The sequence below is a fragment of the Platichthys flesus genome, chromosome 8 (assembly GCF_949316205.1).
Source record: "Platichthys flesus chromosome 8, fPlaFle2.1, whole genome shotgun sequence".
Classification (NCBI taxonomy): Eukaryota; Metazoa; Chordata; class Actinopteri; order Pleuronectiformes; family Pleuronectidae; genus Platichthys; species Platichthys flesus.
In genome coordinates, this window is record NC_084952.1 from 25,330,111 (window position 1) to 25,354,930 (window position 24,820).

Sequence of the window (24,820 nt, forward strand, 5' to 3'; positions counted from 1 at the left end):
CATTAAATCTGTTTGTTTGCATTCTTCCTTTGATCTCTAGTTACTCGTTATGAGGCAACCCGTAAACTTAATGCACTGTTGAAGGAAAATGAACCTGCAGAGCTGACCAAGAGGGTACCAGTCCGCCCTCAAAAATATCAGGATGATCCAGATGACTCGGATCCAGATGACACTCTTCTGACTCAGTCATTGCAAGTCAAGGTGACATCTATTTTCCTATTTTGAGGTGACCAAGTTTTTCAGTTGTATCATGTAAATCGAATGTCAGATTCTCTCTCTCTCTCTCTCTCTCTCTCTCTACCCAGAAGTCAAAGGATCTCACAAGGAAAGACCCTGCAGAGGAATTCCTTGCAATGTACAGTGATTCACCGCCCTCAGTCATTCATCATGATAAAAGTCTGCAAAAGACAGTGGTTGAATTAAAGCGGGAGATCCAAGACCTGAAAGAAGAGAATGCCAATTTGAGGGAATTGCTTGTCCAAGGTATCACTTCTTATCAGTTATTTAACAATTAGACAACCAAAACACTTAAAAAAAATCACTTTAGCCTACTTTACATTGTAACTAATTGTTTGCGATCTGCTGTGGATAGATGTGCCTGAACTCCTAAAGACCATGAAGAATGTAATTGATTTGGCTGAACCTCCTAAGAGATCCAGTTTGGAGCTGACCACACCACGACTGCCCCCCCAAAGTTCTCCGCAGTCCAGGCCTGGTTCATCATCTGCAGATTCACTGCTGTCCCTCCCCAGATCTTCACCGTCCAGCTCCACATCAGAATCTGTCATTCCATCATCCAAGGTAATTGATTTTTAAAGAATAAATAAATACAGTGCATAAATTGGATTTACTGCCTCTCAGATGTACATGTATTTTTGTTTTAATGTCTTCAGTCTCTAGGGGTGAGCAAATTATATTTGAACCCTAAATACTCGTCATGTCTCCTTGTGTAAATAGGTGGAGATCCATCCTGGGAGTGGAGTCATGGTAGAGAAACTGGCGTGGGCCTATGCAGTCAATGCAAATTCGGCTACAGTATTTGTGAGGCATCTGCTCACAGCAGTCTTCCCAGTGGAGATACTGCTGGTGAGCAATCTTCGGCGGGGGAAACGAGGTAGAGGAGATGCTCGTCTACCTCTGGACAAAAGTAAACTGGATGCTATCTACAGTAAGTTTTCAACCTTTTATGATGTGTGTTTTGACAATAGTCCATGCTTTTTTGTTGCTGATTTCAGACGAGGAATATGTATGGAGTCATACACCATACCAGCATTCTACATTGGCAGACTTTAGTGGCAGTTGTGTTAAATGTTATGAGAGGCATGGAGAACATATCTACACAACATTTATATGTATAACTGTTAATGAAAAAATGCCTCTGTCAAATAGAAGAACCTAATTCATAGAATACTGTCTGATCTTCGTTTTCTTTCTTTATATGCACCGGTAATATTGGTCCTCACATGACATGCTATTGTAGGCTACTACTTTCTCTGCTGTTTCAAGTGCCTCTTAAATCTTTTTTTTTTTTTTTTTTTGTCGAACAGCAAATAAACAAATGAACACATTTAGGAAAATACGTTTTTTTCAGTCTGAAGTATCATCTTGCATTTGATAGAGGCATTTCTTTATCAAAGGTCAAACAGTGTGACGTATTTCCTTTTAGTTAAATTCTCCATGTATCTCCAATACAGTGCAATAGAGCCGGCACCCTTAGACATTAATATAATGTCATGATGCTTTTTTATTGGTTGCTTCAAGATCAATAATTGTACTGTTATTCTTTTCCATTTCCCCCTATTCTTGTGTTCATAATATATAGGTGCAACGCTTGAGAGGTGGCCTGGGACCCAGCCCTCCAGCATTGGCAGCACAATCAACGCCAAGATCACAGAGCTCCGTGCCAAAAGTAAAATGGTTTCTGTTACAACACCCCCTTAAAACCACACCACAATCATTATCCACCTGGAAGTAACTGTTACTGTTACAGGGTCACATTTGTAGCCAGGTTTTACCTGTTCGAGGGAAATTATTTTAAGTGGGCAGGTTTTTATCCCTCCCTAGTTTTGCCCATGTTGATGTTCACTATAATATCAGTTCACTGCAAATAAAGTCAGTAAAAAGTTTGTCTAACAGCCATTTTTTGCAGCATTCGAATATTGAAAGCATTTATAGACTGCAGTTATGTAGCTGGAATGGTAGAAAGTATCATTGCAGTAGTAAAGGGACAAATTAAGTTTCGTCACTTTCATATGTGAGTTACATGTTTCTTATGATAGAAACTTATATGAAGCTGTATGAAATAATTAATACAAAAAGTATGTAATTTTGTTAATTGTATTGCAAATTTCATAGGCTAACTTCCCTTAACATACAAAAAATCTATATGTAATGGTACATATTCCTATATGTTTTTATAGAGATTTTTATTAGATGCCATTTAATATACCTATATGAAACATATAAAGACAGTATAATTTCCCTGGAAAAAATATTCACTTTACATACAGAAAACCTACATGTAGTGGTATTTGTTCATATATGTAAAGTATATGTCTTTATAACAGGCATAGCAAAAATTATATGAAACATGTATGAAAAACATACTTTGATGTGTGCTTTCCTTATTTTCCACATACATGGTTCTCACATGATTCTTATGCATTTCTTTTATTATATTGTATGAAAAGAATGCAAAAGTGGCCACTTTCAGGAGTAAATCATATATGACTTATATGATGCACAATACATGAAACATAAACTGGAGGTGATGGAAAGTTATATATTTTTTTATAAGTTTCTTGTATTTCTTTTCCATATGGGTTGTCTTTGCCGCCAGAGAAAACAAAAAAGGCCTTTCACTCAGCCACCGTACGCTGAAAAGGAAACAGCTTGCAATAAAGGAATGAACAAACCATTTTATCAGCATTGCAAACTCTATTCATCATTTGTTTGAAAACAGCAAGGTCAACAACAGAGTTGTGTAACTATTCAATTGACTATGCGATAAAGAGATTAATGCAGCGTGAATGTACTATTGCATAAATGCACTTTCTTTCCGCTGGTTATTACAATTATATCAATGGATTAACAGGGTCACAATTCGCACTTTTAGTCTGAGCTGTTAATTGGTTAAGGATGAGTAACCAATGTTTCACTCAGAAAGAACCAGCACCTATGCTGACAGACACACATATAAACATATAATGCGTCAATAAACACTGAACTTCTTGTCCTGTTAGCATCTGAGCTAAGCAATAACATTTATGGGAATTACTTGTGACCGACTTACATCAGCTGGCTAGCGACTTAGCAGTTAGCTCGGCAGCTTCTGCAGTCCATCAGTCATGCGATTCATTACCATTTTTGCACTATCACTTTTACCCCCTGTGAAATTACCAATAGAATAGTCCAGTTTGATTAACAACTTTGCGAAATTAAAGGCTCATCAGACGTCAATACACTGCACAACTGTGTGTTATGCACACAAGATGTAGAAACTCAAACTCTATTAATCTCGAATTCTAGAAATATATCATTATTGTAAATAAAAACGTTGCCTGTTTAAATTTATGTGCTTCTTAAATCCGACATTGGGTCAAGCCCAATACCTCCACAAAGTGTTATTGAAAACAGTTCAGTTGTTCTTGATTTATCCTGTAAGAGACAAACAAGCAAACAAATGGCACTGAAAACATAACCACTGTGGAAGATTTCTCTTTCGTTGTATGAAATATATGTTTACAATCCAAAATAAACTACCAAGTAAGCGCACTTGTATGTACATGTATTTGGCGTCATTCATTGGAAATTGAACTACCGTTTGGAAGTTAATCAGGGGGCTGGTGATACCATATTTTGGACAACAAGGCGGAGCTGGAGAGGAGCGGGGCGAGTACACATTGTTGCACTGGGCTCAATTACATTATAAATGTAAGAGCAGCTTTTGTTACTCCACATAGGTTTAGACTCTACTCTGACTCAAACGTCCCTAAACCTTCCACTGTTTAAGCTCTAATATCTAATCAATAATGACATTATCTTCAGATGGACCACCAGATCACTGATATCAAGGAGTAAATTTAGCAAATGAGACAAATATTGAATTATTTTTCATGAGTAAAGTTGCCATTTTAAAATAGAAGTTTATTTCTTTCAGTCAGCCCCTGCTGGATCTCTGCGGTATTACCCTTTTCAGCATAGGCTTCATCTTTAAGAGCCAGAAGCTCCACTTTTTATATACTTCGATATTGGGCCAATGCATTCTCTTTTTGGATAACATCATGTTGCATAGCAGCAAGAGTCAAACTTAAAAGTACTTCAACTTTTTTTTACCAGAGGACTCTTAACAAACGCGGGCTAAGAGTCTGGCTCAGTGTGTTGAAAGTTTTGAAAGAAGTTTCAGAATGTGTTCCGGTTCCCTGGATTTAGTTCTGATAAATCTCAATTACTGTGAAACTGGGCCATATTTCCACTCCTACAGTTTGCAGATGCACGGTTAATAACCTGGTTGAATTGGTCTGCCTGCTCCACCAGTCTAAAGAAAAGAGGCACGATCATTGTGGTGCCAGATTGGGTGGTATATATGAGGAGCTTCCGCCTACAAAACGTTACACTGTATGCCAGAGGTTTTGAAACTGCCAGGGTGGTGAGGAGGGTGAGACTGGAGGGGAAAGTTAGGTGTAAGGTGCTTAATCCTGTAATTTAATCATGACGCGTTATTTTTCACAGCTCTATATATAATTTACACTTCCCAGGGATGACATCATCCGTTTTAAATGTATCTCCCAAAAAAATCCTAGTAAGCCATACAATTCTTTGTTACATGAGGTAAAAACGCCTGAGATCATAATGTGTTACATGTATTCCATTCTGTTTCAGTCCTAAAACATACACAGAGCTGCACAAACACTATGCTAAAACTTTAAATGAATATATTGAAAACAGAGCAAAAGATGGATGGCAATGGTTCAAAGCGATAAGATGCATTTTTCTGCAGTTGTAAAATACACAGTGTGGCCAAGGCTGAAATATTTTCAAGCAGAAAACAAATTGAGCATGAGACGTGGGAGTTGCGTTCAAAGGAGTGTCCAGATGATTATGGCCTTTGTACTGCAACGCGCTGTGAATTTTTGTGGTTCACAGCACTTGCTCCTTTGTAAGGCTATAGCGATGCTGACGTGATTGGTGCTAGATCAAAATCTGTAGAGTAAAGACATTTTAAAAATGCCAGGGTGGGTGTGAGGGGTTATGGGGCCATCACAGCTAGATTTGTTGTGACCAGCAGGCATCTCAGAATTCAGATTTGATCTACCAGAGATGACAACTGCCTGGCCATTCTTCCATCATAGCAGCCTCACCCGGGCTTTCTTTGACATTAATCTTTTTTTGGATGCTGGATTATTGCAGGAAGGGAGCTTCATTGCAAACAAATCTTTAAGATACATGTTTTATTCAGTGATATATTTTTTACAAAAAATTGCTGTACATCTTGTAGTTTTATATTATTGTTTGAGTGCATGTAATTTTTGTAAACCTATAATTCTTTATAGCTGCAGAAATCTTGTATATGTGTAAAATGTTAAGGTTTTACGTCTGTTTATGTCTGGGTGATGGACATACACATTTCCTATGTGCAAATGTGACAATATACAAGCGTACATTGTGACTAATAACTACTACTGATTGGCTGTGATGCTCACCAGAAAAATGAACTTGACTCTAATAAAATGTATCAATATTATGAATCTAAATTTGATTCTGTAACTTCTGCTTCTACTAAGAAACGTTTAACAATAACTTTTTTCACATACATAGACAGTATATGCACATTACACATGCACTGATATGAAGTAATATTAAATTGCAGGGTGTGAAATCATGAGACAATATAGGCTCAAAATATGAATGACCTTTATTAGACTATATCAGAATCAGAATCAGAATCCTTTAATATATTTGATTTGGCGCTTAAACACAGCAACTCTGTAAGGCTGGAGCAGTATAGGTGTTATTGTTTTTTGTAACAACCTATTTAGTCTCATTTAGCCACTAGTTAACAACCTTCTACTTAACACACACAAACAACTTGAAAGACTACATAGAAAATTATCAGCATTTACCAATATCTGGTATTTAGTAGATTACGACATGAAAATACCTTGAGCATGTGTGAACCACAGATGGTATTTCAGGAATCAATCCAAGAAGACATGAGGACAAATCCTATTGATTTTGCGATGAGGTAACCTGGAAGTGTAAAAACATGTTTCCAGCTTTCAGAACTTATTCCTTAGCTAAAAGCTTTCCAGAGTTATCCCAAAAGGCTGTGCGTGCTGGCTCTCACTGCAGCGACGCTGTTCAAACACACTCAGAGGATGTGATGTCAGAGGCACAAATGCTACACAGGAGGAGTTGGAGTTGATAGCCGACCCCTGCCTGCCTGTATAAATGACTCTGATTACTAAACCCCAGTTTGAGTTTATTACATACAGTTGTTTTCTTTGTAATCTGCTGTTGTTTTCTCTCCATTTTTTTTTTTTTACATCAGTCATTACATTCTCCTCTTACTGTGTCAACACACCCATCTGATTCCACCCAGCTACTTGTTTTGGTGTATAATAATTCATTTTCCTCTGAAAGTTCAGAACCGGGTGAGAAAAGTACAACAGAATGGTTTACTCACAGGGCGCAAATCAAATACTAATTTGCTGTGCGTGTTCAGCCTCAGTGGGATGTTTTTCCTATAAAAACCAGAGTAATGCAGACTTGTGTTGGTGACAGCAGGAGAGGCAGCAGCAGCAAACCCACATAACAGCTCGCTTTTATGAGCTGTTATATCTTCTCGTTCAGCTGAACCTGTGACAATTTTAAGAGTACCTTTAACAGGAAGCCTGAGCAGTAAATATGGTTGATGCCGGGGTAATGTCAGTGGTTTCACCATAATAAGATTTGTTCCTGTGGATTTGTGGCTTTTACAATTCCTTCTCTCAGGTTCTCCTCTCATCCGTTTGATCACCTAACACGAGATTACGTTATGCGTCAGGATTAGCTTCTGGGGGAGCATCCTGGCATCCTAGGTGTGTCTTTCTGCACCCTAAGAGGCTTAGTGGAGAAATATGTGCTTGCTAATAGTCTTATATTTTTCAGCCTTTTTTGAAGGGAGAATCAGATTTCTCTCCCCTCTCTCCCCCTAAAAAAGTTTGTCACATAGACGCTGATTTGCCATAGACAGTGCAAATCCAGTTTTACTGTGTAATACGTCTGAACATGGTGGTAAAGCTTTGGCATTAAGAGTGGCTACACCACAGGAGAGGGGCTTTGCAACAACACAGGCCTGTCAAATGGGTAGTTGGACAATTCTCATGCGAGAAGAGCAGGGTGAAAGCTGCAGTGTTGAGCTCTCTTGCAAAAGGAAATACACTGGTTATGTTGATGCAGAGGGTTTTTGTGCAATTGAACACGCACAAGGTCCTTTTTCATTGTCAGAACCTTGAGCCTTCATTTCCCACAAGGCAACCAAACTACTGACAGTTGGGTGGGTGACTGGGCTGTGTTATTCTAGAAGTGTTAAATGTGACCTGCCTCAATCAGAAATGAGGGGCCAGAGGTGCTTTGCTCTTTCTTTGTTAAGGACATTCGCTTCACAAGACCTCACACAGTTTCCTCTGGAGCCATAAAAAGCTTCATACAGCTGTTTTTACATATGCAGTAGTGTTCCCTAACACCCAATCCTGTTTCTCTATTGGCCAAACGACCCACTAACACCCTTTATTATCTGTCTTTTGTCTGCAATTGGAATGGATAAAATCATCATTCACTCACAGGTCAAAAATGACTCTGCAGTAGACACAGTTTTTATCCGCTCCGGCAGTGATGGTAACATGACCATTTTCTTTTTGTTTATATTTTGGCCGTCTAGACCAGGGGTGGGCAAACTTTTGGTCTCTCGGGCCACAATAAGTTAAAAAATTTGACAGAGGGGCCGACTCAGGACCAGATGGATGGAGTGTTTTTGTGAACTAATATAAATTACATGGAAAAATAATTACATGAAAGGATTTGGCCTTTAACAAGTAACAAAGCAGTTATTTGTAAGGCAATACAAAACCCACCTTCGGAGAAAGGCTTGCTAGTCTTTGCTTTTTCAAATGCCACCAAAAACCCGCCTTGGTAGTTGACTCTTGAATTGCAGTTTGTCGGTGAAAATGTTTTTTTGCTGAGCCGCCAACCTCTGAGCCGTAGCCGCCCGTTCTTGCGTTGACTGCTTGATAGCGTAGTTAGCATGCTTCGTAGCAAAGTGACGGCTGATGTTGTACTACCTGAAAACTGCAACAGTTTCTCGGCATATCAGGCATACAGCCTTCGATTGGACTTCAGTGAAAAAGTATTTTGTTGTCCACTCCGTGTTAAACACTCGGCACTCATTGTCCACTTTTCGTTTCGTTGATCAGCTCATTTTACAGAAGGGCTAACAAGGCAAAGCGAAAAAGTGAAGGGAGATCATATGCCCTTTCAAGCCCTATACACCACACTTCCGGTCAAATTTAATTTAGCCAACGCTTTTATCCAAAGCGACTTATAATAAGTGCATTTAACACCGAGGGTACAAACCCAGAACAACAAGAAGCAAGACAGTATAATTTCCTTTTTTTTTTATATTTGAAGTTCGGCGGGCCGGATTAAAATGCCCAACGGGCCGTACTTTTCCCATGTCTGGTCTAGACAGATGATGCACTTTTTCTGCATAATGTTTTTAAGTGCATTGAACCTGTGGGCATTGGCATATAAATACCCATTTTTATATTTATTGTCTTTTACATCTTGGGATAAAACACGCAACAGTGATTTTTGTCCAGACCACTGAAACGACAGCAAGGTGAGAAGGCTTCTCAGTTTCCGGCACGTTAGTGACATTGAACATGACTCCCTGGGAATTAAAACAGAAAGGCAAACTCCTTTACTGGCAGTGGTTAATCACCTGTTTTAGCAGATTATGATTATGTAAATGTATATACCGACTAACTTGAAATAGGTGAAATAGAGGTATTAGGTAAACAATGACGTTGATCTTTATTAAGCATTTGAGCAACATCAGGGCAAACATTGTGTTGGCAAATCAAATACATGTAGCACATACACTGCTGATCCATTGCTTTGTAACATGTCTTATTATTCTCCTTACTTTACTATCACTTACAGTTAAATGTCTGTTACTTGGCTTAGTTTGAAAATTCGATTCATTCACATATGTCTCTATACTAATGAAGCAACATTATACCACTGATATTCCCCCCCTATGCATGGAGGGTTGTTCATATACTACAGGGTGCTGGGGTGAAAACTTTTCTTTCCCAGTCAGCTCTTATTGTTTGTTTCCATCACCTTCTACCTTCTTGTCATTTAAGTTTTTTCGATTTATTTTTATTTTTTATGGCTGCTCATTTTTCATTTACAACCCAGTCCACCTCCCCCTCGCTTCGGCCCCCCGTTCCCTCTTTTTTCCCACCCCGCCCGTCCATATCTGCAGCTGGCCGGCCAGCCAGCATGCCTGCATCGTCAGCAGAAACAACAATGGCGAGGCCATTTTGCAGTAGGTCCCATGCATTGCTAATCAGCCTCTCATTCAGCGCGGATGGTATTAGGCAGCAGGTATATGGAGCCCTGCATTGTAGCAGCGTGAAGCAAGGGCCCTGTCTGAATGATGAAAATGATAGGAGGAGGGTAGTGAACCTTGAGAGCGGGGATATACTGTTGTGCCTCACCATCCTCTGAACCCACAAGCATATATGTCAAGAAAAAAACTGATGGAGCACACGTGCACATTGGGATCCCGCAATTGCGGTCGATGTTTTGTCAATAGGAGCGCATAACGGGAGACATTTATGAGCCTATGAAATATACGATGGCCACTCTCTCCGCTCTACAAAGCATGTTGGCCGAATGTGGTTATAAATAGGCACATGTGCAAGGGTTGTGTCACAGCAGGTTTATAACCAGCCAAGGATGCCAGTGGGCGTTTGTTCCTGTTGCTTTCTTGGTGTACTCCTGCCATTGTGACATTTATCCTTCACTGAAAAAAATATCCCGGCCACCGTCACTGAGCCCCACCACCACCTTCAGGTCAGGCTTGCATACCTCAAACTCAAATGTCAGCTATCCTCTCTATTTTGTGTCTGTATGCCTTTTCATTTTCGAGGGCTTGATGACTAGATATCAACATGACTTTGATGCGATAAACTTGATTTTATAGTTATCTAGTATATTCATGACTGTAATGAGGAGATGTGGACAGACTCACTTGTTTGCAATCCACTGAGATCTAAGTGTGCGACCGCCTGTAAACAGTCAGGGAGATGCAGCCATTTACAGAGATTTTACAGTTCCCGCTTCAAAGATATATTTTTCCAGTTGAAATTGAAGAACTTAGTTGAGGAGCTTGAGGAAGTATGAGGGACTGATCTAACATAGGGAGCCAATAAAGGAATGCTGCTCTTGATTTGGGGTTTTATCATTGTCTTTGTAACAAACACTGTCTTTCAGTGTTTCCCTTCTTGTACTACTGCCCTCGTCTAACTTATAATTTTAAGATAATCTGGTGTGTGAGGTGTTTCATTTTTGAAATATTTACAAAATCCATGATTTGGTAAACAGCAGACTCATGGAATACATTGAGATGTGGTTTTGTGGGGGTGGGGGTTTCAGCAGCTCTGTTTGTGTATGTGATGAAACTGCTGCAGGCCACTGGATTTAGAAAAGAAACTGAATCTGTAAATCAACATGATGCTCAGTAGGTTCTTTAGAAGAAGCTGAAGAAGAGCTGTTTAAGTCTAATCACATCTGCTGCAGACAACATCTTTACTGAATCGAATTTTTCAAAATGTTTGTTAAGTTTCACTAAACATTAAACTTCTTTCTACTCTGGATAAAATATTCAATAACATAAATATTGTTTGTTTATATTGTAAATGAGATAATTTATTGGTAATGTCTCCTGGAAAGAAGAGAGTTTGCCTTTTCATGAAACAATAGAAGATCTTTGGTGATGACAGATTTACTTTACATGTAGCTAGGTAAAATCGTCTATTTTGCCTAAGGAGGTCCCTAGCTGGGTAGAATTAGCAGAGCTGATTCAATTCCCTAAATGCTAAAGCAGAGCATCGTTTAATGCAAACGACACAATCCCAAAATTCTGCAAATCTTCAAATTTAGCTGAGACTAAAATCCATCTGCATCTAGATAAAATAGATTTATATATACATGGGCCAGGATATCATTATTCTAATTAAAAAGCCCAGGCAATACATTTTGATAATTATGTATAATGTAAGGAAGGAAATGGAAGATACAATACATACTTTCAGAACTACATCAGTACAGATAAAAACTTAAGGCCTACTATATAAAAAAATTTAGACATTATGAAAATAGATCAAAGTCTGTCTGGCACATCACTGCCTCACTTTGGCACTTTAGTTAGGGAGAGAAATATGAAATATGAAAAAAAAAATTCTTCAGAAAATAGCAGCTTCTATCTTCATAGATAGCAAGGTCAGAGAGATGGCCAGCTCTCCACAAAAACAAATTCCTGCATTTGCTTGCTCTTATGCTGGCTGACAGGACTGAACTCTACACCATCTACAATAAGGCTGTGCTGTTGCTAACACCAATGTTAATAGGTTCAACATTGGGCTTGCGGCAAATTCCATCTGGAAGGCCTGTCATATGTCAACATTTTTTAGTAGAGATACTCCTACAAAAGCATGGCAGCAAACTAGCAATATTTAGAGAGAAACTGAGGTAATGTTACCTGGTAACCTGGGCAATGTAGGAAAAGCATGGCAACCTGCAAAGCAGGGATTACTATGAATTGAACAAATGTGTACTGTGCAACCTCAGAACGATCAATTATCTCCACCAAGGAGGTTTGTTTTGTTGTGTTATTATGTTAGTTAGCAGGATTCAGCACTAACTACATGAAGGTAGGGATTGTTAAACTTGGTGAAGGGATTAAGTATGGGTTAGGAAAGAACCCATTATATCCTCTCATTTTTACTCATTGTTAGATTTGTAGTTCAGTTGACAGCTAGAATTGCCAAAGTTAAGGTATATTATGTCCAAGTCACACGGAAAAGCATTGCTGTACTTACTCTCATATTTGTGAGTTTTTGGATATAACACAAAATAAACCTCAGTTTTTGTTGGTCAAAGGCACAATTGCATTGCGCTGCCTTAAGAATGTTCCCGTCCACAACTCATTTTTAGATCAACATGCCCATAGTCGTTCAGATGGGTCCCAGGGCATTCACTATTATCGCTGGTTGGGAAAATGACAACTGCGTCAGTCAGAAACTAACAATGACACTAACATTGTGTCATGTACCAGAGAGTGTGTCTTCCTGTCAGGCTTGAAAAGTGTAACACTGGTCATTAACAATCTCTTTCACCTGGGGAGCACCAGGACAGTGATTTTCTAACATGGCCTTGCCATTGTCATGTTGACAGAGCAGCGATCCAAAAAGTAGGTCACTGTTTCCTCGACACACTGGTGTGTATGTCGCTCCAACATGTAAACAACCTCCTCCCACGAAGGCAGCAGCCGTCCCTGTGTACGATATGACTAACGCTTCTCAGATCAAGTGAAGGATGACGAAAAGCAGGGAAAAAAGAGAATGTTTCACGTCAACATATCAAGGGAATTGCTTTGTTTACCTGTGTGGGCTTATTACTATTACTGGTAGGTAAGCCATAGAAACAACACCAGGCCCAATAAGGAACACTAAAAATGTGTGCTTTATTCTCGCAGAGCAGCCTCCACTTCACGTCTATTGAAATATGTAATTAATGGGTGCAGTGTTTGTTAATACATAGGCTTATTTGTCTGTTTTTCTGGCTTGTGTATTAGTTTTTATTCCCCCTGAGTTCCCTTGAGGTTTGAATAATTGAAGTGATTTGTATTCTCTTAAAGGCAGTAAAGGAAGGGCCCGGGGGAATGGCTGAGATTGAAAATACACAGGCCCAAAGTTTATCTCCATCCGCCTCCTTAAACACCCCTTTGACTGTTTAAATATCTCTTATGAGTTTTTAATATTGAGGGAAACAGAGGGGAGAAAGTAAAGGATTGTAACTGACATGTTTTTCAAGGGCCCGGATGATAAAAAGGCGTAATAAACATTTGTTTTAAAAATAAACATCCACTTATTCCTTCAACCCTAAATATAGATGACTTTATTTTGATGTAGTAAGCTGTATATTGTGGACTGCCTGCAAGCCTTTCTCTGTACACAAGGTAAAATGTTGGCAAAGACAATATTATTCAAATGTTGCTGGGAGCCTTCGGGTTAAACAGCACTTTAAACGTAGGCTCTCCAAATGTGAAATCACAAAAATATAGCTTGCTGCAGCATGATACATGAAAAGCACAACAACAGACAAGCACACCCCCACACACAGGCTCTGAGGCCACTGCTGGGAGCTCAAGCAGTGATGGTCACCATGATGACTTACAGCCTCTGACAAAAGGAATCCACATTCAGCTCATTTTAAGAAGACGCCTTATCTGATGGTGGAAAGTTCCAACACGTCAGGTACAGTAAATTTGATATACAGCTTTAAATAACTGCTGCTAAATTTTTTGTTGTGAATGTTGTTGCAGCATCACTTATAAATAGATCGCCGGCTGATAGTATTAACACTGAAGGTGACTATGCTTCAATTTGATCCGAGTCAACTTAAAAAATAAATAAACACCTACAAGACAAATTAGTGCGTGTTTTTAATTCCTGATATGCGCTGTTCCAAGACATTTCTCTGAATTAACAATAATGTCATATTTTGTAGTTTGCATGTGTTTTATACATACAAACCAAATGCCTGCTGTTGTGCAATCACTGTTGGGCTTACTGTCAGGTTTTGCAGTTTGTGTGGGTTTTGGTCTCTACGTCAATTCTCGCAATATTCCGCCATTTACTTAGCCTGGATGCCAGACGAACTTAGCCCCGCCCACGACATTTTTGGTCGGGCAGTTTGGTCTGGAGTCGCTCCGTTGGGAAAAAATTATGCCCGACCGGGCCAAACAGATTGTCAGGGCGGGCTTTATACGATGATTGACAGATGATCAACGGTAACATAATCAACCACGTCATCAAAGTGCCCTTGGGTTGAATTCGTTTTCAACAAACATGCCTGCTGCTGGCGAGCTGAGATTTGTAGATGCTGCCATTGAGTCTGTTTTAGAAGACATCGACAGTGCATTCATTTTGAAAGAAGAACACAGAACGTGGAGGCAACGCCAAAGCACCGCGCTAATCCCTATCGCCCCGGCGCTTGGCTGTTCACAACGGACACTGAAGCGACACTGAACCGCCGGGCAGCGTTAATAATAACACCCGTTGATCCAGTAGATCGCTGCACGGCTTTGTGCCAGTCACACCGGAGGCTGAAGCACCGCGCTGCGCCAAGGCTGCCTCGCGGTGCTACAGCCTCCGGTGTGACCGGCACAAAATTTTAACATGGGAGTGGATGGGAGCCAGCTGTTATTTAAGGCTTGGCGCTGCGCTGAAGCGTCCGGTGTGAACCCGGCGTTAGTAAATAACTCACAATGCGTTGCTTAGCATACGTCACACGTTGCTCTGATTGGTTGTAGGTCTATTCAATTGAGCGAAGAGGAATTTTACTTCCTGGTCAGTTGAAACACGCCCCATAATCACAGCCCAATGGAGCGGTCTCAGACTCACATTCTGACTAGAATTGTGAGTCTGACGACGTCAGGCTACCATTTACTGGGAATTTTAGTCGGAATATGAAAATGCATTAGCTGATTATTAACTTAATATGTAATGTTAACCAATCCTCTGTTGTACACATTATATTTCCCCTAGATTTTAAAGTTCAAACTGTGCTTACGGCACTGTAGGCTGGGTGTTGTTTCCACCAGTGTGTTTGTACAAAATAACTCAAGGACTGATTTTCATCAAACCTCGTGGGATTAGTACTTGGAAGCTTATTTCCTGAATATTAACTTTTGCAGTTCATTGGTCTAGATTCAGGTCACCAAAACCAAACAAATAATATTTCAGACATGAGCTCCAGATTATTCACATTAACAAATAATTTTTCTTCATTTGGTATGAATTATAAAATTGTGTTGCAGTATATACATTGTGTGCACAGTATATGCATCATCCTACTAATTCTTTTTTTTGTGTCTGTCTTAATCTGTCTGCTATCCTTCTCTTTGTTTATTTGGCTCCAGAGCTCAACATACATGTACATGTGGTTTGAACCTTTTAATTTTAAAGGGCAATTTCACTAAAACTGTACCCAGGCCTAAGTGACAGACTTTCTACATATAGAGACTAATGTTTAAGATCAGTCATTCTACCAGGCTACCACATGACTCCCAATGACAGCCCATCTGACCATTTTAGTGCAAAGAGCCACAGGCCATTGGAAAATAGTTACAGTTATATGTCCCTGTCCTGGCTTCATAGAGTCAGGGTACCTACTGTGCCTTACTCTTTCAACATATTCCACTCTACAACAGGATTACAAAGAATTAAGGCTGAGAAGTTCCACAAAACATCTGTTTTGCGTGCATTCGAACATACTAATGATTGGCAGAAACAGCGCTGTGGCACTCGTGCAGAGGGTAGACCCGCAAACTAACAAACAATTTCATAACTGCCTGTTAATAATGGAGCAAGCATCAGCTACATCCCAGTAAACACATGGACGTCCTTTAATGACGATGCAGGCCAATATTATTCCCAAACTCAAATCCGTGGCCTCCATGCAAACGAGTGTCCTTTCTGACGAAGGCTATTGAAGAGAACACTGACATTATTTTCTGTTCATATAAACTCATCAAATTCAGGAAATGATTATGAAGCCTTGAATGTGTGTCTAGAATTCCAAAAATCGTATAAAGAAATGTTTTTTCTTCTGCCTTTTACCTGATTAATAAATGAATGTAGTTTAGCAGTTTTAGTGATCATAGTTAAAGCAAAAATAATTAGCCTACAGGAAACACCTTTTCTTTTCAGTGGCATAGTCTACATTCCTTTACACAACATATTTTCTATACTTTGATGAATGTCATATTCTGTTTTGTCTTTGTTGTTACATAGAGTTTGTGTTGTTAACAAACCTGTTCTACCTCTAGCAGTCAGTTTTAGCAGTCCAAGATCTGCAATAACTTGCAATGGCTTGTATTCAGTCAAGTTAAGTCACTCAGTTTACTGACAGAAATTAATCACTTCAATAAAACATCTTTTCGGATGAATAAACTATTACATCACTAGTCCTGTAGAAACATCCACACCTCAGTAATCCAACTGATATGCATCAGTGATCTGAGGAGCACAATCAAGCAGGACGTCAAAGTTACTAACAATGACAAAGTAGCATTACTTTGGATGACGACCTGCAGGTGGTGTGGACAAGCTTTTCTAACCCTACTGGGTGTATAACTTGTTCTAGCACAACTCGTCTCGTTCTTCACCTTCTCTATGACCATTAGATAATTAGGTGTAGCATCTTCATATATATTCCAAATACCTTTTATTTGAGGAAAACCCCAATCTAGGGTTGGCATGGAAATTATTACGGGTTTGTTTCAGTGGGGGGTGTTTCAAAATTCGCTCTTCAATGCTCCTCCAATACTTTTTTTTAAGTGTGTCTGTAGCAAGACGGAAGGTGGACGACGCATCCAAGTTCCTTAAAGACTGTGTCAAGCAAAGTCTCTTAAAGGTCCAGCGGGTAAGATTTAGGTGAATTGGTAGAAATTGAATATAAAAAAATCTTAGTGAGGTTGTTTGTTGTTTGTTAACGGGAGTGAAGCTTTTAAGTCATTTAAAAGATCAATAATCATACAACAAAAAACAAACATGAACATAATGTGGACTTGCTTATTTTGCTTTATCTTTATAGTGTGTGTGTGTGTGTGTGTGTGTGTTTGTGTGTATGTTTGTGTGTGAGTTTGTGAGTGTGTGTGTGTGTGACTCATTTGTGAGTCTTTTTAAAAGATTTATTTGTAAAAAACTAGTTTATAAAGTTGTTTAAATAGTCCAGCCATGGAGTCTCCAGAATCCAGTGGACCTCAGAGAGCCTCTTTCCCTCCTGTATGCTTTAGCTGGGCTGGGCCAGGTCCCAGAATTAATGTTTGTGTGTGTTTAAAGAGTCCAGGTTAGTGGAGGAATAGTCTTAAAATAAAGGCTCCAAACAGCTTTCATTACATAAATATCCTGAGGGCACAGCCAGTATATTTCTCTTAAAATGCAGTGATTCATTTTATTATAATCTAAACTGAACAAAAACTCTGTCTACACCTCCTCCTTTCTGAAGAGGTTGGGGAACATTTAGTCAACAGTAAAAGCCAGAGGTTCCACCATCAGAGAGAATATTGAGATAATTCAGCTGCCCCTGGTGTGTCGAAGATTCTACGCATTACAGTGACAGTCTTAATGGTCATGTAAAAATGTTATGATTACACACACGTGAATAATAGTTATATTAAAGTGCCAACCTAATTTCTACTGATGAGCACTCAGAGAGAGGAATGAACAGACAACACAGATGGTGTTGACCAACTCTGCTGCTGATGATAGTGTGTACTTCGATGTGTGTGTGTGTGTGTTCGGTGTGTGTATGTGTGTGTACGATACACTCATGTTGGGACATGGTTTTTGTGCAAACCACAGGCCTCCTTTCAGTCAAGCTTGACACAACATGCCGCATGTGCTGGAGTGGACTCAATTCCCCAAGATGCCACAGGTTCCATTGATCTAAGAAAGTCAAGGAACTCAGTCCCCCAGAGGATGTAACAGGATGCTGCATGTCCTGGGGTCTGAAAAATGTCACACAAAGGTGTCAAGAACCACCAGGGTCAACTCCTATTGGTCACTCTGGTCCAAGACCTGTGAGGTCAATGGGGCCAATATAAGGAGAGGTCTCTCCAAGATCTACCACTTTCTACAATCCTTCGAAGGCCAGCAGGCTGTCCAGCCTCTCTTCTCCTACATCGCCAAGGGGGGGGGGGCCTGGCTGATCCAGCTTCCTTCTCTATCCAACCCACAACCGGAGGTAAAAGTGCAGCTCCCAGCTCACCTTTCTCAAGGAAATCTCCTCGCCCTTCAAGCTCTACAAAACTCCTCGTAGCGATGCGATGTCCTGCAGGAGAACTTCAACCAGCATCTGAGCACACAGCTCGACAGAATCACAAATGCAGAACTCTACGACCACAAAGCCAGGAGACGTCACAGAACTGCAAACTGAACAGCAACTTTCTTTTCCTCTTTCCCCACGGACTGGTAACATAATCTGGGCTTAATAATTATACATGCTAAGCAAGACTGTTTACTCAATTCGGTGTGTTTACAAGTTTGATATATGCTGTGACGTTGTAGGCATAAGTTAAATGAAGATTAATAGTTAGGCTCGCCACAGGCTTTGTCCCTGACTATCATTATCTGATTAACATCCACACAGACACGCATAGTATCTCACCTAGTTAAACCTTCCCCCTCAGCCGTAAAGCAACGGACGTAAAGCAACCTCAGAAGAAGGGGGGGGCTCTTATCTTAGGGACCATTCTTTAAAGCATGCTAATTTACATTCACACACACACTCACACACCTCCTTGTTAGTCAGTTTGATTGTTTAGTAATTTGTGTTTTTATACTTTATTATGTTCATATTAAATGTTCTTCTTTCACAAATGTTCTGTCATTAATATTGCATTAGTGAATCTTGCCAACCGTTACACTGTTAGGAACTCCATAACCTTCATTGTTCATTATATAATCTTTAATGGTAAAATATTGAGATTTCTAATTGAACTAGATCTAAATGAGACTGATCTTAATCAATAAATTGGCTATCTTTTCCCTTCTATGAAGGGTAGTGCCCCGCGAGAACTTTAACCAATTAAAGTTATGATTTAATATTAATATTTTAAATATTAATGTTTTATATTTTATTTTGATAATCAAATGTAAGTGATGAACATGAGTGAACATCACGTTCATTTTTGAAATCATCATCGTATCAGGCCATGGTGAAATACCAGGAGCGGGCGAGTGTGTGTGTGTGTGTGTGTATGTCTGTGTGTGTGTGTGTGTGTGTGTGTGTGTGTGTGTATGTGTATGTGTGTGTGTGTGTGTGTGTGTGTGTGTGTGTCTGTGTGTGTGTGTGTGTGTGTGTGTGTGTGTGTGTGTGTGTGTGTGTGTGTAGCGGGCGGACCTACGGTGGCCCTGAGAGCTCAACGAACAGCAACTTAGGAAAACACATGCAAGTTGACAAAACACATGCAAGTTGACAAAACACAAGCAAAGTAAGAAAACATCTCCATCAATTTCACAACACAACACAACACATTACAGAAACGCGCAGCAAATGGTCACACGCGCTGCAAATAGACACACGCGCAGCAAATAGACACACGCGCTGCAAATAGACGAACGCGCAGCAAATAGACGAATGCGCAGCAAATATAGGCGACAACACAACGGAAGTGTTTCCAGAGGACAGCTAAAAGGGATGGACACAGGAGACACTAAAACGTCCAATACACTGTACAATTTCGGTTCCGCACAGGGGTCGGCAACCCGCGGCTCTTCAGTCCCTCTGCAGTGGCTGTACAGTACAGTGTTGTGCATATGTTTCGCGATCGCTGAACTTAACGAATCAATTTTCATATTATTAACGTGAACGTAACGATGAACGTGATTGAACGTCACGTTCATTTTTTAAATCGTCATCGTATCAGGCCCTCATGAAATACCAGGAGCGGGCGTGGGTGTCTTGTGTGTGTGTGCGTGTGGCCAGCGCACCGGGGCTCCGACCCCGCCCACTCGCTCTGAGAGAGCCACAGTGAGCTCTGAGCTCTGAAGATGGTCCGATCTAGAGACATGCCGTCTTCTCCTGTTAAACTGAATAAGCAGCGCTAACAAGCAAGCCCCTGTTTGTGAGGCCATGTATTGTCCATAGTGAGCAGGGGTTTGAAACCTTCACTATCAGAAGAGAAACTTTGCCCCCTCTTCTGAGCGATTGGGCGGGGTCGGAGCCCGGGTGCGCTGGCCACACGCACACACACACACACACCCACGCCCGCTTCTGGTATTTCATGAGGGCCTGATACGATGATGATTAAAAAAAGTAACGTGACGTTAAGTTCAGCGATCGCGAAACATATGCACAACACTGTACAGTACAGCCACTGCAGAGGGCCTGAAGAGCCGCGTTCGGCTCCAGAGCCGCGGGATGACAACCCCTGTGCGGAACCGAAATTGTATGGTGTATTGGACGTTTTAGTGAATCTGGAAACACTTCCGTTGTCGTTTTGCTTCTATTTGCAGCGCGTTTCTGTATTTGCAGCGTGTTTCTCTATTTGCAGCGCGATTCTCTGTTTGCTGCGCGTTTGTCTATTTGCTGCGCGTTTCTTTAATGTGTTGTGTTTTGTTGTGAAATTGATGAAGATGTTTTCTTACTTTGCTTGTGTTTTGTCAACTTGCATGTGTTTTCTTAAGTTGCTGTTCGTTGAGCTCTCAGGGCCACCGTACCACTGAGGTCTAGTTGCAGAGAAGTATGGAGGTGTTTGAATTTTCTTAAGTTTCATGTTAACCGAAGCTGAGTAGACACATTTGGATGAAGTGGGTTTATTTGTCCTTTATAAAAAACAGTCATGGAGGACAGCGTGTGTCCTGTCCATATCTCATTGTAATGGGTTATGTAGGCCCACAGGATCTTCACCTCTTAGATGATTCATGCCTCTATTGATTAGTTGATCCCCACAAAAATTAAACAGGTAAATGTGCATTGATAGATGTATAAGTAATTCTATGAGATTCTATTCAGAAATAATAGAAATTACGTACATGGACATACTATTGATTACTGTATGGGTTACTAGGTAAGTAAATTCTGGGGAAGTGGATAATGTTTTCAGAGATGGTGCATATTGGGCGTCTGAGAAGCCTGCTGGGTAGCCTTGTGGACTCCCCACTGGCTCTCCTCACTTGAATGTGATAAAATCCCCATCAACAAACAGACATCAACTTTTCCAAATAAAACCTCTGTAATTAAATAGCATATAAAGCATCACAGCAACAAAGGTAACTTTGTGCTTTTATTAATGTTGTTGCTGTCACCGGGATCATCACCCACAACTCCCATTAATGACTGTGCCAGTCAGGATATGGCTGATATATTATGAAATCCATGATTCTGACCTGTTCTTGGTTCATGAATAATGACATCCCTGGTCACACCAAAAATAAAGCAACATGTTAATGAAGTGGGCATCCAGCTGCATTATGCAATTGTAGCAGGGTAGGAAATTAAATGATGTAAATGCATATTATCATTACAGTTACAAAAGCCTGTGGTGCTCAGTTTGCCAACTCCCTCTCTTTTGCTCCTTTAATGTCCCCCTGAACTCTTCCTCCATCACTTTTAGGTCAAACTACAACCGGAAAACCAACATTTAAATCCAACTATGAAATGTGTTCTCATCAATTTAGATTGTGCTTTCATGGAGAGGACGAACAGCATCAACTTTTAAATGGAGATAAAAACGATAAAACATTAATTTCCTATCAAGTGCAACACAGTCCACAGAAATTGATCTGATCTGCAACATACATGTGTTCGATGGAGACGAGGCTCTGTCAGACGCCGTGGGAGAGACGGAGAGAGGAATGAAGAATTAATTTCCGAAGCACCAAATCATTAGCAGCAGGCTGTTGGTCATGAATTAATAAATACAAAATATCTTGCTGATTGAATGTAATTATGAACTACGCCAATAGTGCATCCTAAATAGCAAGACCTGCACATTAATAGATAATTTAATATTTATGCATGATTTAATCAAAAGTATCTGGTCAGGTCTTATAGAGTTGATTAGCAGAGGAAAATCTCTCATCCTTTATTTACACATAAGTAAAGGTCTTTCTTTTTCGGGGGTTGTGGTCGCTTTTATTTTATGACTATTCTGATGAAATATACTTGAACATTGTTCTTTATTTCACGTTACTGCCGTTCAAATTAAAGGTTTCCCAACAATAGCTTTTTAATGATTTTTCTATATGTAAGGTTAGGATGCAGATGGTGTGCAATAATTTGGCATACATGACTATATTAAATCTCAGTCTGCACAAATGTGTGGAAGAGGCATTTTGCATCCATTCCCACGTAACAATATCATTGGTGATGATTAATAAAGTCTCAGCAATTCATAAAACAGCTGGACATGAAGAAACTGTGCTTCTGTTAAGGACTATTATATTATTTAGTGGCAGATTAAACCATATTCAGAGGCAGCAGCAGGACGTTTTGAGACTGAATCTGAATAAACTAGTGTGTGTTCAAATTAATAAAGGAACTGCTGTTTCTGACTCACTGATGTGTTTTTAATTGATTCTGTACAAACCCTGTTCACGCACACATACACAAGGACACATAAATACACAGTACTTCACAGTAGAAGGCATTCATTATTGGTTTAGGTGTTTTTTTTTAAAACAATTACAGTAAAATGTCTCGACTACCATTCAATAACAATACCATTATACTTCACTCAGGGGAAAAAAATGAGAAGTTTTTGCTCTCTGGCTGAAACCTTGTGATAATTAGATTATCTGTTTCCTTCAAGACGCAGCAAGAGGTTGTTTCAAGGCAGATTCACTGACTGTAAAAGTTAATGTACATATCTCTCTTGTCTTTACACCTTAAGGTCTACCTTTGCGCAAGATATATCGAATTTGAGGCTTCTTGCCTCCAGAGTTTTCTGACGGTCAAGACCACGGTTGTCTCAAGCCTTTTGAACCAGCAACACAGGTGACTAGTGCCGAGACAGCTTGGGGCTAAACCGTGTCTGAGGAGCGTGGTGGGCCCAAGCCCTTCAAATAGCTGGCACAGGTTGCTGTCTCAGCCAGCACTTCAAATGATAAGTGTGGAACAGCTAAGGAGCAGCAGAGGATGGGAGACATGTCCAAATGGTATATGATGTGATGGTTTATGGGTTAAGATTAAGGATAGATTTGAAAATTGGTGCTGGTTTCAAGATTCCCACTCACAAATGTTGGCAGTAAATTTGATATTAAAAACCAGGTTTTCTTATCAAAGTCCATTCATATAATTTGGTCCAAAGCTAAAAAATAAAACACATTTAATTGTGTAGCATACGTTGAAGCTCAACCCATCAGTTTCTGATAGGGAAAAGCTAATTCTGACAGAGATTGAGAAAACAGTAGATATGGAGACCAAGTAAACATGATCAGCCTTTGTTTGAACTGCATGGAAATAATGTGAGTGTGTGTGGTTGTGCAATGGCGTTTGTCAGTGTTCGTCTATGGGGGTGTGGTTAGCTCAGTTAGAATGCCACCTAAATAAGGCTCAATAAAACTGCTTGGCAAAGAGCACATTTACCTGCAACGCTCTGTTTGATAAATGCCACGGCAAGCTGCAGAAAATTGGCTTCAAAGAATATGGTGACTAATTCCCTCGCAACATGTTGCAGGGCCTTTCTACGTCCGTGCATGTGTTTATATGTGTGTGTGTGTGTGTGTGTGTGTGTGTGTGTGTGTGTGTGTGTGTGTGTGTGTGTGTATGTGTAGGACTTACAGGTTGTTTGAATGAAAATGAGAACTGTTCAATAATACATAAGGCTGTCTGCAGAACACTATTACCAATGAATATGTTTTATGAAAGCAGCTGTAAATGGTGGCAGCGTGGATATTTCCACACCGGCATATATTTTACACATTTGACAAATTGCAGACAGGAGTCGATATTGCATTTGGGTTTCACCCTTGGTTGCCTAATGTATTCCCTCAATTCTGAAAGCCCTCAGAGGGGTACAGAGAAAACATTAAACATGTTTTCTTCTTCATTATATTACATTATTCTGCTGGTGTGTAATCTATGACATTATGCGTTTCCTTACATTAGGATATGAATAGTACGTTTTCTCAGCTTGGTTGTAAACCTGACATATTGTGTTCCATTAATCCACATAAAACCCTATCTGCTGTATTAAACCCGAGTTTGTGGTTTTACTACATGTTCTTTTGAGTTCATTCACAATTCCATTGTCCTATTTTTTTATGACCAGAGCACTATGTGTTAATGTAACTCTATTTTCTGGTTTAACTTCACCGGGGTGCATACAGCACTGGGGGCCATGTGAATACGACACAATGAATTTGTGACAGCTGAAAACTTGCTTTTCTTACTGTTTTACCATCTGTGGTGGTTCAAACACACAATGTCAACATCACTCACGACTGATGAAACAGATTAATCCACTTGTCAGACCCAAACTTAGTCTGTGTAAACCTAAGATTCTTACATCTACCTGTGCTCTCACTGATCATTCAGAAACTGGATTCATTTAGATGTTCACTAAGACCTTTGTGATGCGTCTGCTACATTAGACCCAGATGGAAGGCACGAATAAGATTACCCTCAGGTTTGAAGAGTTGTCCCATACAGATTGACTAAACATGGGGAAAGGAGTGAGGCTAGTGTTTGCTTTTTAAAAAGCTTTAATTTAGCAACATGACAACATTTTACGATGTAAAGACTAGGCCCAACAGACATCTGACCTATATACATTGTGAATCATACACAGCATACACAGGGAATGTGTGTGTGTGTGTCAGTGTTAATTTCGTTGATTAAAACGGATCTTTGAAAATAAAAACTAAATCTATTTTTAACTTTCATTGACGAGACGAGACAAACATTTTGGTGGTTGACTAAGTCACAATCTTTTGTTTAACATCGTCGTATCAGGCCGTCATAAAGTATCAGGAGTGGG